General features: G+C 32.0%; 1 protein-coding gene across 5 annotated transcripts in view; it reads left to right on the forward strand.

Moving 5' to 3' along the window:
- LOC122523088 (neural cell adhesion molecule 2-like) overlaps positions 1-12,832 on the forward strand; it is an 85,289-nt gene that overhangs the window by 22,002 nt on the left and 50,455 nt on the right. For 3 of the 5 annotated variants that reach the window (XM_043644647.1, XM_043644649.1, XM_043644648.1), the window contains exon 1: positions 4,710-4,859. The exons of the other annotated variants lie outside the window; for them this stretch is intronic. The gene's annotated coding sequence lies outside the window, so the exon portion shown is untranslated. Of the gene's footprint in view, positions 1-4,709; positions 4,860-12,832 lie in introns of those variants that run through there. 5 annotated transcript variants of the gene reach the window in all.

The raw sequence follows: 12,832 nt of genomic DNA on the forward strand, positions 1-12,832 counted from the left end.
TTTTTAGAAAGAAGATGACAACGAGTGTCTTCGAAGGAATCTATCCATAAAAAGAACCATCAGCAATATTCGACTGAAGTGTTCAGCTTTGATCGATTTCTTTCGTACTAGTAATATCAAAATTATCTAACCTTTCAAATTTTGTGTCTTTTGAAATGTCTCCATTAGAAAAAAAGAAAAAATAATATTTTTTAACCACAGCCACACACTTTAACCTGTCACAGACACTTCCCGATGCTCGATATGAAGATTAACTTAAACGGATTGACATTTCAATAATATTTAAATTGAAAAATGATTATTTCTGTAATAATTATTCGGCGGTGAAAAATTTTACTTATTAATTTTGATGGCAGTATTCATTTAGATTTCCGATAAGAAAAAATTGAATATTGATAGACAGATAGATCTATTGATAGATCTGATAGACAGATTGACTTTTTAAATTTGACAAGTTATCGTGAACGTTGAGCCAAACTTAGTAACTAACTTAGAACGTAGAATATTCTATCTCGAGCAGAGTGATTAACTTAAGATGTAAAGTAATACCACTGATCCTTGAGTTGGGTCGATGCGATTACCCCTATCGTAGTAACCGGAAGGCGGCTTCGGCTCTAACCCAATTAAATCGTTGCAAGCGTAATTCGTGTAGAATAGGCATCACACCTTACAACGAGAACGGTTTAGCTAAGTGACGACATTAATTGGTACTTTGAAATATATATGTGATCGTTCCACTCTACTCCACACTCCTAAATAATTATCAACATAATACAAAAAAAATTACCAAATATCCGAATTGATGATTATTTATTCGATATATTTTCAAAATAGAAGATCCTGTCTGTTTTTCTTTTCATTATCAAATGTAATATAAAAAAATGAAACGATTAAGTAAATTAATGAAAATAAATTGTCGGCACAGAACGTACGCGTATAATAATATTTTTTTCATATTATTTAATAATTAATTACTCAATAACCCCAAGAGAATACAGTGAAAAAGATATTCAATTGTTAAACTTAAATAAAAGATCCTATATAAGTCAGAATTAAAAATAATATTTCTTTGCATTCTAATTAATCATCACATATAAAAATGAAACAATTTAAGAAAGTAATGAAAATAAATTACTAATTCAAAATATACACATAAACCAATACTATTTCATAATGTTGGATATCTATTAAATATCAAGAAAATAACAACAACAAAAGTAACTTAAGATGAAGTTATCGAAGAAGCTGAAAAAGAAGACGTTAAATCGGATAAAACGAAGTTATACTATTCGTCGTTACTTTAAAAGAGAAGATCTCGTTTGTCAGCTTTTCAAATAGTATTTCTTTGTCTCGTTCGTAAAAGAGTGAGTATGATAGAGAGAGAAACAAAGAGAGAGAGAGAGAGAGAGAAAGATCACGTTGGTAAGCCTGCTTGCTTGCTTGCTTGCTTGCTTGCTTGCTTGCTTGCTTGCTTGCTTGCTTGCTTGCTTGCCTGCCTGCCTTTCCAGAAAAGTCCAACGTTTTTACGGAGAAGTAAAAGTGGAGCGGAAGAATGGAGTAGCCGAAGGAAGAAGAAGAAGAAGAAGAAGTTAGGTGCACCTCGGTAACGGGAGAATGCATTTACCCTGGCGAGCCGATGAAAGGTCGAGCGAACTGCCCAGTGAAAGACTAGAAGAAAAGGGATGAGGAAAATAGAATAAAAACAGTCGGATCGAAGGGCATTAAGTAGAATTCCAAGAAAATGGCGTAAAGAATTCTCCATCGTATACACCTATGAATGTACACGTGTATGTATATGTGTGTGTATGTATGCATTTATGTAATACGCGTGTAAACGCGTCCAAGTATATATGTGTATAAATGTCCTCGGAAAAAAAAGAAACGTTAGTTCAGGGGTCGAAAGTATGCGAAGAAAATATTACATCCTTGGATGCGGAAAAAATACTTACGCGTCATTCGCCGAAAATAAGAATTTTTTTTCTTTTCTTTTTTTTCTTTTTGTTTCTTCCCTTTTTAAATTACAAAGTCGACGAGAAAGTTTTCTACGGTCGGTTAAAAATGCATTTGCTTCTTCTATTTCTTAATTTTTTTTTCTTTTTGTTTTCTTTTCTTTCTTTCTTTCTTTCCTTCCTTTTTTCCTTTTTTCACTTTAGACAAATTAGAGGGAAGTTTGTGGTCAGAAAAAGAAAGGATGGAATAGAAATACGAGAATCGTTTAGTTTTTTTTTTTTTTCAGTTTTGTTTCAGGGTAAATGTTGGGATGTACAGAATTTCATTCAAAAATTTAATTAATGACTATGAGAAAAGGGAATTTAATAGAACAGAAATAGAACAAAAAAGTTCTCTTAGGATGTTCTTCGTGTTCTTTTACTTCGTTTTCAGGATGATAGTTGAATGTAATAAATGCTATGCGAAATCAGGATTTAAGCATAAAAATTAATGAGTAAGGAAGAGAAAGAGAGGGAGAGAGAGAGAGAGAGAGAGAGATAGAAAAGTTTTTATCAGTCTAACAATAATTAAAGGAAATACAGTGAAAAAGCAAATGAAAATCGAAATAAAAGTAAATGTTACCTAGATTTTCTTCGTATATCTCTACTCTCTATTTTTGAATGTAAAAAATGTCATTCGAAATCAGAATTTAGGTATAGGAATTAATGAATAAGAGAGAGAGAGAGATAAAACTTTTTGTCAGTCCAGCAATGATTAAAGGAAATACAGAAAAGAAACAAATGAAAATAGAAATAAAAGTAAATGTTACCAAGCTTTTTCCTCGCATGTTCCTTACTCCATTTTTGAATGTAAAAAATGTCATTCGAAATCAGAATTTACGTATAGGAATTAATGATTAAAAGAGAGAACTTTTTATAAGTCCAACAAAGATTAAAGGAAACGTAATGAAGAATCAAAGGAAAACGTTTCCAAAGTGTTCTCTTTCGTAGATCGTTACTTCATTTTTCACTGTAAAAAAAAACAAAAAAGCAGAAAAACCCGTCATTCTCTAAATCAGAACGTAGGCGTGGAGTTTGCAAAAAAAAAACAGAAAAAGAAGAAGCAAAAAGAGATATTGGGGACAAAGTGAATTAAAAAAAAATAAATTATCTTTCGTTCTCTCTCTTGTTCCCTCTATCTGTAAAAATTTTCGAATCTTAATTGCAGAAAAATGGTGTTTAATGGCGTGAAATATTGGTTAGAAAAAGATGCTGACTCTTGTCGCAACCGAGAAAGCTTTTAATCCGTTGGTTGGGAACCTGTGTGAAAAAATGCTGACCCACCGATTTCACTGCCAATCCGTTAAAGAAACGCGCAAGAGATACCGAAAGAGAAGAAGGCGCTTTTTGAAATAGTTTAACGTGAGAATAGAAGAGAATAGAAAGAAATAAAGAAAGAAAGAAAGAAGAAAAAGATGATAAAAGAGATGAAGTGACAGACAGAGAGACAGATAAAATATGAGTGAGAGAGAGAGAGAGAAAGAGAGAGAGAGTGAGACCGCGAGAGAAAGAGAGGGAGAGAAGGAGAAGGAAAAGCGCGGGATATGCGCGTCAGGGCCGTAACTTGGGGTTGGTATTTAGTGGGGCGCAGGCGTCGGAAAATAGGAAAGGATCCCCTCAGTCTTCGAGCGAACCCGATACGCGCGGCTTCGCTTCACTTCGTTTCGCTTTCCATGTGGAGTATCGAAAAATCCATTACTAGACTACTAACTTTCTTTCTCACGCGTATCTCCCTCTCCCCCCCTCCCCCTATACCTCATAACACAATCGTATTACGATCGATAAACTATACTTTTTCTAATAATAACATATGTATATTTAATACATATTTCTAATCCCAAAAAAAAAGAAAAAAACAAAAAAGACAAATAAAAAACATACAAATTTTTTGTTTTTATTTCATCAATAATTATTATTTTATTTAGTAAAGACAAAACATTGTTTGCTTTTTTTTCTTTTTTCTATTTTTCTTCTTCTTCTTCTTCTTCTTTCTATAGATTTTATCTCTTCTTCATTTCTAATTAATTTTATTATTTATCTTTCGTATTTGTTTTTTCTTTCGTTAAGAAAAATATTATTTTCTTCTTCATCCTCTTTTGAAATCGAGAGTCTCGAGTTGTTTATTACAATTTGTCTTAAGTGTTACTATTTTCACGCGATACTACTATCTTTTTAACTTTCCGATTGTAGTTTTATACTTTACTCGAATTTTAATTCGGTTTTATTCTTTTTTGTTTTTTTCTTTTTTTTTTTTTGGTAACGAAATATTTATGGTTGTTTCGTATTAAAGTATATATTAAGTTTTTTAATTTGTCCAAGTTGTAGTAAATTTTCTCTTTCAGTATGACCTGGCCGAGCCGTACTTAGTAGCAAATACACTGTAATTAACTCTTTCGATAATAGATTAATCATTTCGTAGCGAAATACGGTTGAGTAATTTCAAGTGCGTTGGTAATATTCGCTGACGCGTGTTAAATAATTAACGTGAACTCTCTCTCTCTCTCTCTCTTTCTCTTACACACACACGCAATCTCACACTCTCACTCTCTCACTCTCTCGCTCTATCACTTTCTCACTCGCTCGCATGTATCTATTTGGAAATATTGTAATAATAGTTTAACCAAATTAGATCGTGCTTCAATTATTATTATTATTATTATTATTATTATTATTATTATTATTATTATTATTATTATTATTATATGTAAAGCGTAATAGAAATTAAAGCGTTTATACTTTATATTCGTCAAAATTTAAACGATAACATCAAACGAGAAGAAACAAATTTTAATATCAACAAGAAGAACAGTAACAAGGAACAATCTTGGAAGAAATCATTGATACAATACAAAAGGAAGCACTTATACGAAGGTAAGCGATCAAGTATACTCGATAAACGAGTACGTACTTAAAATATATATATAAAAAAAAATAACTTTACTTACTTGAGTCACTTTAATTCATCCTCCGAGATCTCACTTGAAACGAAAGGAAAAATGAAAAGACAAGAAAGAAAGAAAGAAAGAAAAAAAAAGGAAAATAAACTTGAGAGTTTAGTTAAACCACTTTTCGTGTACTCTACACTTTTTATTATAATTCTTAAGAACGATCGATAACTTACCCTTATTGGTGTGTAATAACTCGAAGTATGGTTTGAATAAAAAAAAAAAAGATGAAAAGAAAGAAAAAAAGGTAAAAGAAATTTTAGCATTTAAGGGTCGAAAATTTTTCTTAGATTAATTATAGTCATTTACAATATTTTATAGGTCGAAAGTTAAGTTTTTGAAAAGTTATCGAAAATTTTATTTCGTGTAAAAATGTATACTTACTTTTAGGTAAACATTTGATTTAATATCTTCTTTTGTTTTTGAAATTTGAAAGTTAAATTTTATTAAAGATAAAATTACAATTATTTAGATTATAGAGATATTTCATAATTTGATTATATAATTTGAATTATATTACGAATTAATCATAAATTAATTTAAATGTTTCTTAGTATTAAAGTTTTCAAAATAGTGCTAAATTAGAATGTTTGGTAATTTGAAAAGATCGAAAATCCTGTCGTCTCAATAAAAGTAGTTCGAAAGCATCAAAAGAAACTTTAGTTCTTTAAGTAGAAAGAGAATGAGAGAAAGAGAGAGAGAGAGAGAGACAGAGAGAAAGAAAGAAAGAGATAGGGGGATTGGACTTCGACGTTAGAAGTTGAGTTATGGCTTTTTCATTCTCCCCTTTTAAAAGACGTTTAGAATCCTCTCTGGCACGTAAGGGCACACAGGATTGGTTGCTCAGGCACTGTGTGGCCAAGAAGAAAAATGAAGTGTTCGAGTATACTTAAATGGAATGAGAAATAGAAGCAGAAAAAGGGAGAGAAAGATGGGAAATTATTGATCTCTAAAAAGCAAATACGGGTTCGAAAAGGGTGGAGATTCTTTCGGCGTGACGTGAAAAGCAAAATGAAAGAACCCCCGTGACAAATTTCTTTGAAACGAGTCACGAGCCCCGAACAAGAATCGCAAGTACAAATACTAACACAAATACGAGTTACAACCACGGGAGTTAACGTATGCAGATTTATTACTACTGCTCGTGAAAAAAAGAGAAAAAAAGAACGAAAAAAAGGAAAAAAGAACTTAGGTAGTCATGCTTGCCTCAGGTTGCTGGAAGCTATCAAAAACGTTCTTACTTTCGTGGATAAAGACGTCAAGATATACAAACACGCATACACAGAGACATTTATATTGCGTCAGATAAAAATCGTCTTTGTATTTTAATGCAAAAATGAAACAAGCTTTGTTTTTTGTTCATATTTTATATACGACCATCTCCAAATTATTTAAAACATTTTTCTGATCGACGTTTAAATCTTTACTCACGTCATAACTACGTTAACGTACATAATTGTGTCCAACAATTCATCGATTTTTTCATTTATTAATCGATCAGAGTTCTTTTGTATCTTTCAAATCAAAATTTCCAAATGAAAAACATTTGAAAGAATTTTTCACAATCCTTATCCATACTGAGAACATAATTTAATTATTTTGTAATATATCACCTTTCAAATCTACTTTAGTATTATATTGACAAATCCAATTAGTAGTACGACCAAAAGTATACGATTATAAAGTAATTTACCGAATAAAATAGGAAGAAACTTTTTCCCCAAGTGCGATATATATTATCGGAACGATGGGTAAGTTGTAAAATCGAAGATTAACGTTGGAATTTTTTTTTAACGACTTTCGGTAGTACGATACGTGCAACGGGGGATACTCGAGAGCCAAGAAAAAAATATCTTTCTTGTATCAGCGTTACTACCACTGTGGCACTTTTACTTCTACTGCAACTGCAAATGCAACGAACGCGATATTCTCGCGAAAAATAATGGGGAATCCAATTACGCATGGGCCAGTGGCACATTTTCGTAGAAAATAATGTCGAAAGTACCTACCTCGTTACACTAACGAAAGGATTAGGGGGTCGAAAGGTGGAGGAAAGAGAGGGGTACTACTGAAAAAGTAGGAGAAAAAGAGAGTGCAATCAAGAACTTTACTTGTAGATTTTTAATCGTTATAGTAATCAACGAGTTAACTGCCGTAGAAATCGTAACGAGTTTCGTGTAGTCCAAACGGGGTAAAAGAAAGCTTACTGTTCGACTCGATTTTCCTACCATCTTGTCTCCTCTTTTTCCTCCTTCTCTTCCTCGTCTTTTTCCTCGTCCTGCGACTACGACTACTACTACTAATACTACTACTTTCACGTCTAATTATCTCGACTTACTGCTGCACTTTTAATTAGACATTCATTGTACATTTCCGGTCATAAAGTTTAGTCCTGCGTTACGTTTATTGTAACTAAATGAATACTACTACTTATCGTTCTAACAATTCACGACTAGATTAGTTGTATTTTATTAGGTGTTTTCTTTTTTCCTTTTCCTTTCTTTCTCTCTTTTTTTATTCAGTTGAGTTAAACAACAAATAATGCAAAATTAACTTAAGCTCCTATTATGTTTTTCTTAAAAATTTTCAATATTTTTCATGCACTTTGATAAATATAAACTTGTTATCCACGATAATTGTACCGCAAGAAGAATTTAATATTTTATATCTAAACAAATGACGGTCTAGAAAATATTTCGTTAACCTTACGATACTTTTTTAATATTTTATATTTAAGTAAACGGTATTCATTTTATTTTTTATTTGATATCCTAATATATATATTTTCTTCTTTTTTATTTTATTTATTTTTATTTTGTTTATTCGTATAGGACTATTTTTTCAGGAAACATCATTTATGTTATTTTGTTAACAATGTTAGCGCCTAATATCGACACGAACTTATGTTTCCGTTATAAATTTCATAACGATCGATCCCTATCCCCCTAACCATTCTAAATTACTCGACAAAGAAAAAAGACTCCCACGAAAAAATAAATGATTTGACCCGAAAGTGTCGTTCGATTTAATAACCGTCGGACGTTCACTACGTGACTAGGTTTCCCTAACGCAGAAATTCTCTACTATGGGGGGGCAATACTAATGGCCTCGAAAGCTCTCATTTTGAAACAACTTTTTTTTCTTTTTTATACAAAAAGAATGTCTAACTTTTATACATCTCTCTCTTTCTTTCCTTCTTCCTTTTTCTCTCTTTCTTCTTTTTTGTCTCTATCACCAAATCTTGTTAAAAAGTCGTTGATAAAACTTTCTTAAATAAATTCATTGAATTCGAGAGTGAAAGAATTAGAGAAAAAAAAAAGTAAATCGTCCGAGAAGGAATAAATATTTTTAATATCTATGAATTTTCGTCTCATTTGAATTTACAAACAGGAAAGAGATAGGAGGAAGAAACTATTACTCGGTGCATATGTATAATATATAGTACACACACACACACTCACAAATAGATATATATATATGTATATCTTTATGTAAGTAACGTGCGGAAACATTCGTCAACATGCAAATGCAAATGCAACGTGTGCAAATTTCACGTACAATGTTACGTGAAATCACTTGACGACATTTACATGAGAAATATTCTATGTGAGATATCGTTCAACTTTTAGATAAGAGTGGAATTTACAGGGTATTTCGTATAACATATACATATATATATATATATATATATATATATATATATATATATTTCTTTTTGTCTATTAACGATAACAATCAAATTATTTAAATGGCTTGTATTAAATGATTCACCTTGTATATGCTCATGTTACTTGAACAATGATGCAAAGTTTTATGAAACAAACAAAAGATAACAGAAATATAATGGAAATCGGTTTATCGTTGAATATAAAAGCGGGACAAAACTAAAGGTAAAATAAATGGCTTTTCTAAACCCTTCATGTATCTTCCTCATCGTCAATTTCCGTTGGATATTCTTTCGCTCATTCACTGGTTCGTTCATTCGTTCGCCCATTCGTTGGTTCGTTCATTCGCTCATTCATTCGTTCATTCATTCGTTTCTTCGTTCGAGTAACGAACATTCAACAACTATCATCGACCGAGTAATCCCTTCTAACGCTATCGTTCGTTCCGTCACGGAAACGAGAAACGCAAAGTAAACAGCTTAATTCTCTCTCTGTCCGTCTTCCTTGGAATTTAATTACAACGCTGAATTCCCTTTCTACCGCATGCAATTGCTATTTTCATCATTTAAAAGGCAACTATTCTCTTCGATACTATTCTAACAATAAACAACTATTGCATACACTAGATTAATTATTCTTCACTGTACGGATAAATGTTGATCGTTATTGTTAACCTACTTGATATATTAAATAATAATATTTAAAATATTTGAATACTTATCTTGAGAATATTGCTTTTTTTTTCAAAAGAGTGTATTTCTCGATATAAATTATAAATAAAAAATTCTTAATAATATCATACATCGTAAAGATATGATTATGAATCAGACAATGGAAGTGCTTAAATTAAATAAATCATCCTATCTGAAATATTATTTTGTTCCCAATCAATTTTCTGATATCATACGTAAAGTGTTAATTTTATACAAAAAAAAAAAAAGAAATAAAAAGTAAAAATAAAAAAAAAAGTAATAAAAAAAGTAAAAGTAAAAAAGTATAAATTACATAAGTGGTATAATAGAAATGAACTAAAAGAGAAGAAGAAAAAAAAAATAAAGGGAAAAAAAAAAACAGTTACACAACGGAAAGAAGGTAAAATTCCAGTCACATCTGCGTCGACTTACAGAATCCTTGAATTTTGGGATAGCTAGCAGTTTTCTCCGCGAATACGAATACGAGGAAAACTCGGAAAGTCGGAGTTTCGAAAGAAAAGAAAAGAAGATGACAAAAATAAGGAAGGAAGAAAGGGAAAAAAAAATAGAGTTTGGGAAACAAAACATGGAAGGTCTGCGGAAATCTTGTGGATCTTGCTCGCATTACTTTTTCTCTCCTCGAAACGGGCAGTCGGTGATGGGAGGGAAGGGGGGTTTAGAACGTGGCGACCACTGTTAGAGGAGAACTCGACCATGGAAAATTTGAATAAAACTCCAAACGAAAGTCAGAGAGAGAGAGAGAGAGAGAAAGTGCCTTTTTTTATTTCTGTCTTCTTTTTCTTCTTCTTCTTCTGAGTCGTCTAGTTTCCCCTCATCCCCTTGGCAAGACCCCACGTTACCCTTTCTTTCCTTTTCTCTTTCTTACTTCCACCCTCCCTGACGCAAAAGAAATGCAAGTTTTTCAGCGGAAAGTCGTAAAGAGTCGCGACCGTGTTCGGGAAGAATCGCACACTCGACTTTTCAACGTCGTCTCGACATCTGCGCTCTGAATTGCTTTCCTTTATCCAGCCCTATGTTTCCGTAGGGTTAATTTGATGAATATTCGAAAAGAATTTTCATTTTATTTTCTTTTTTTCTTCCGGTAGAATTCAAAAAGAGGATTATTATTATTATTTGAAGGATTTCTCGTTAATGCAAATTTATTCGTAATATCTCAATGGGTCGTTAGAATAACGTTTGAATGAAGTATCGTTAAGATAAGAAATTGATGAATCAGTGATATAATTCGTTGATATTTAATGTATGTTCTTTTAACTTATCTTTAATAAAAGGGAGATAAAGAGAGAGAGAGAGAGAGAGAAAGAGAGAGAGAGAGAGAGAGAGAGAGAGAGTAAGGAGAATAACCAAAGCTTCAACATTTCCTCCATCCATTTTCTCGAGTTGTTGAGAATCCACCTCAAGTATGCGTGCCGCAGTCCCCAGAAGCAAGTTGCTGTACTAACTTGTCGTTTCCGACCAAGGAGAAGGAATCCTCTTCTCATTTGTCCAATAACCCACGAACTGGAATATTCCATTTTCTCGAGTTTCGCACTTCTCTTGAGAACCGCGAACCAACCAACCAACCAACCAACCAACCAGCCAGCCAGCTAGCTAGCTAGCTAGCTTGCTTACTAGCTTGCTTGCTAGATAGCTTGATAACTAGATACCTGCTAATCCAAAGAACTAAATTCTATATGTATCTATCTATCTATCTATCTGTCTATCTAACTAACCTAGTTGAACCACGCCAGAAGGAGAAATTTCTTTCGAAAAGAAAATAAGGATATATCCTTGATCGTACGATAGAACGCAGATAGATCGTATACCGCATACGGTATCCTCCAGGGCTATCTTCCACAGTCACTCACTGACCGACACCCCAAAACCACTGGGAGAACTATGTCCTATCTATAACACTCTTCGATTTAAGAAAGAAACTAGGGATCGATTTCCACAAGATTTTCAACATTTGTGGACGTTTTATAAACTAGGAGAATTTATTTTTTACTTTCAAATATTCTTTTATTTCTTTTTTTGATTCTTAATATTTTTTTTATTACTTGATAACTATCATCCGGTATACAATTTTCGGTCTTCTCGAAAACTAGATATCTATCGGCTGGTATTTAATTACTATTCTTGTTTTTTTATAACTGTTTGGCCTACGACTGGTATCCGATTAATCGTATTTTTTTACTTTCTTTTTTTTTGGCAACACATATTTACCTTAAAACATAAACGCACAACATATTTAATTTTAATGCAGTTTAGATAAGGTTATAAAATGAAGTAGAAACATTTTGCATTGTGAATTTTTAGAAAAACGCAACTGATTCTAGTCACGAGTTCGTACTCAACTGATCTGGTACTTATCAAGTTTTCAGCTTCTGTCGTGAACGATCAATAAAATATTAAAAACATAATTGAATAGTATAATATAATATAACCTGATGTTGTTCCTTAACGACATAAACTTTTTTCTAATCTTTATAATAATAATAACGATAATACATTTGCATAATATAACGTTGATACGTCACTACTCATAAAAGACGTTATCACCCCTCAGATCTTAAATATTATAGATATACGGAACAAATGGCACGTGCAATACGTTAAGTATTATACTTACCTACGGAACTTTTCCAATCCCTTGGGAAAAGAATACAAAATCGGAGATTCTTATCGGTTACTCTGACGATTAGCATAAATACGTTTACGTATTGATCGTATATATTATATTTTATGTCAAGTTAACATAACTTTTCTTTTTATGTCATAGTAAAGATAAATTAACATTTATTGATTGACGAGAGAAACTGATCATCCTAAAGAAACAAGATGCCCAATCAGGGTACACCCTAGTAGTAAATGTAAATCTATCAAAGTCTCCCGAAACTTGGTATACAGAATTTACTCAAAGTCTGAACGTCGATCTAGGACGCTTACCTTATTACAGGTACTGGATCAATGTCCTGCTAACTCAGCAAACCAATCCTATAGCAAATACCTCAGTGGTCCATTACGAAACGGGTCGTTGATTCTCATAAAAGAAAATAAACCCAACTAGGGTTTAGACCTATTCTTACTTTTACGACAAAAGATTCTACTTTTATCTTCTCCAATTAATTTATTTTCTCCCAACCAGATCACATTTCATCAAGAGTTCACAATTTTTTCCGAATCCATAGAAAATGATGTTTCCTAAATTAAGTATGTTATCTGTTTGATAAAATTTAATCAATTTATGTGATATTTATTTTCCATCAAATTTCTATTCATGTTTATCTGACGCAATTACATTCAAAACGGGGTAAATCTTGTAAATAGATTTAATAAATTTAACTGGGACATCAATGATATATTTTAAATCCGTGTTCGTAATATATATTTTCTTATCGCAACAAACCATCCGAAATCATTTCAATAAATATTTGATAATCTCACTTATATTTTCAGATAAAAATAATTTACACACATGCACATATACACACACAAATTCATAGATACATATAATATTACACATTCTACGTCGATCTATC

Source organism: Polistes fuscatus, unplaced genomic scaffold (genome assembly GCF_010416935.1).
Source record: "Polistes fuscatus isolate 324 unplaced genomic scaffold, CU_Pfus_HIC Scaffold6, whole genome shotgun sequence".
NCBI lineage: Eukaryota > Metazoa > Arthropoda > Insecta > Hymenoptera > Vespidae > Polistes > Polistes fuscatus.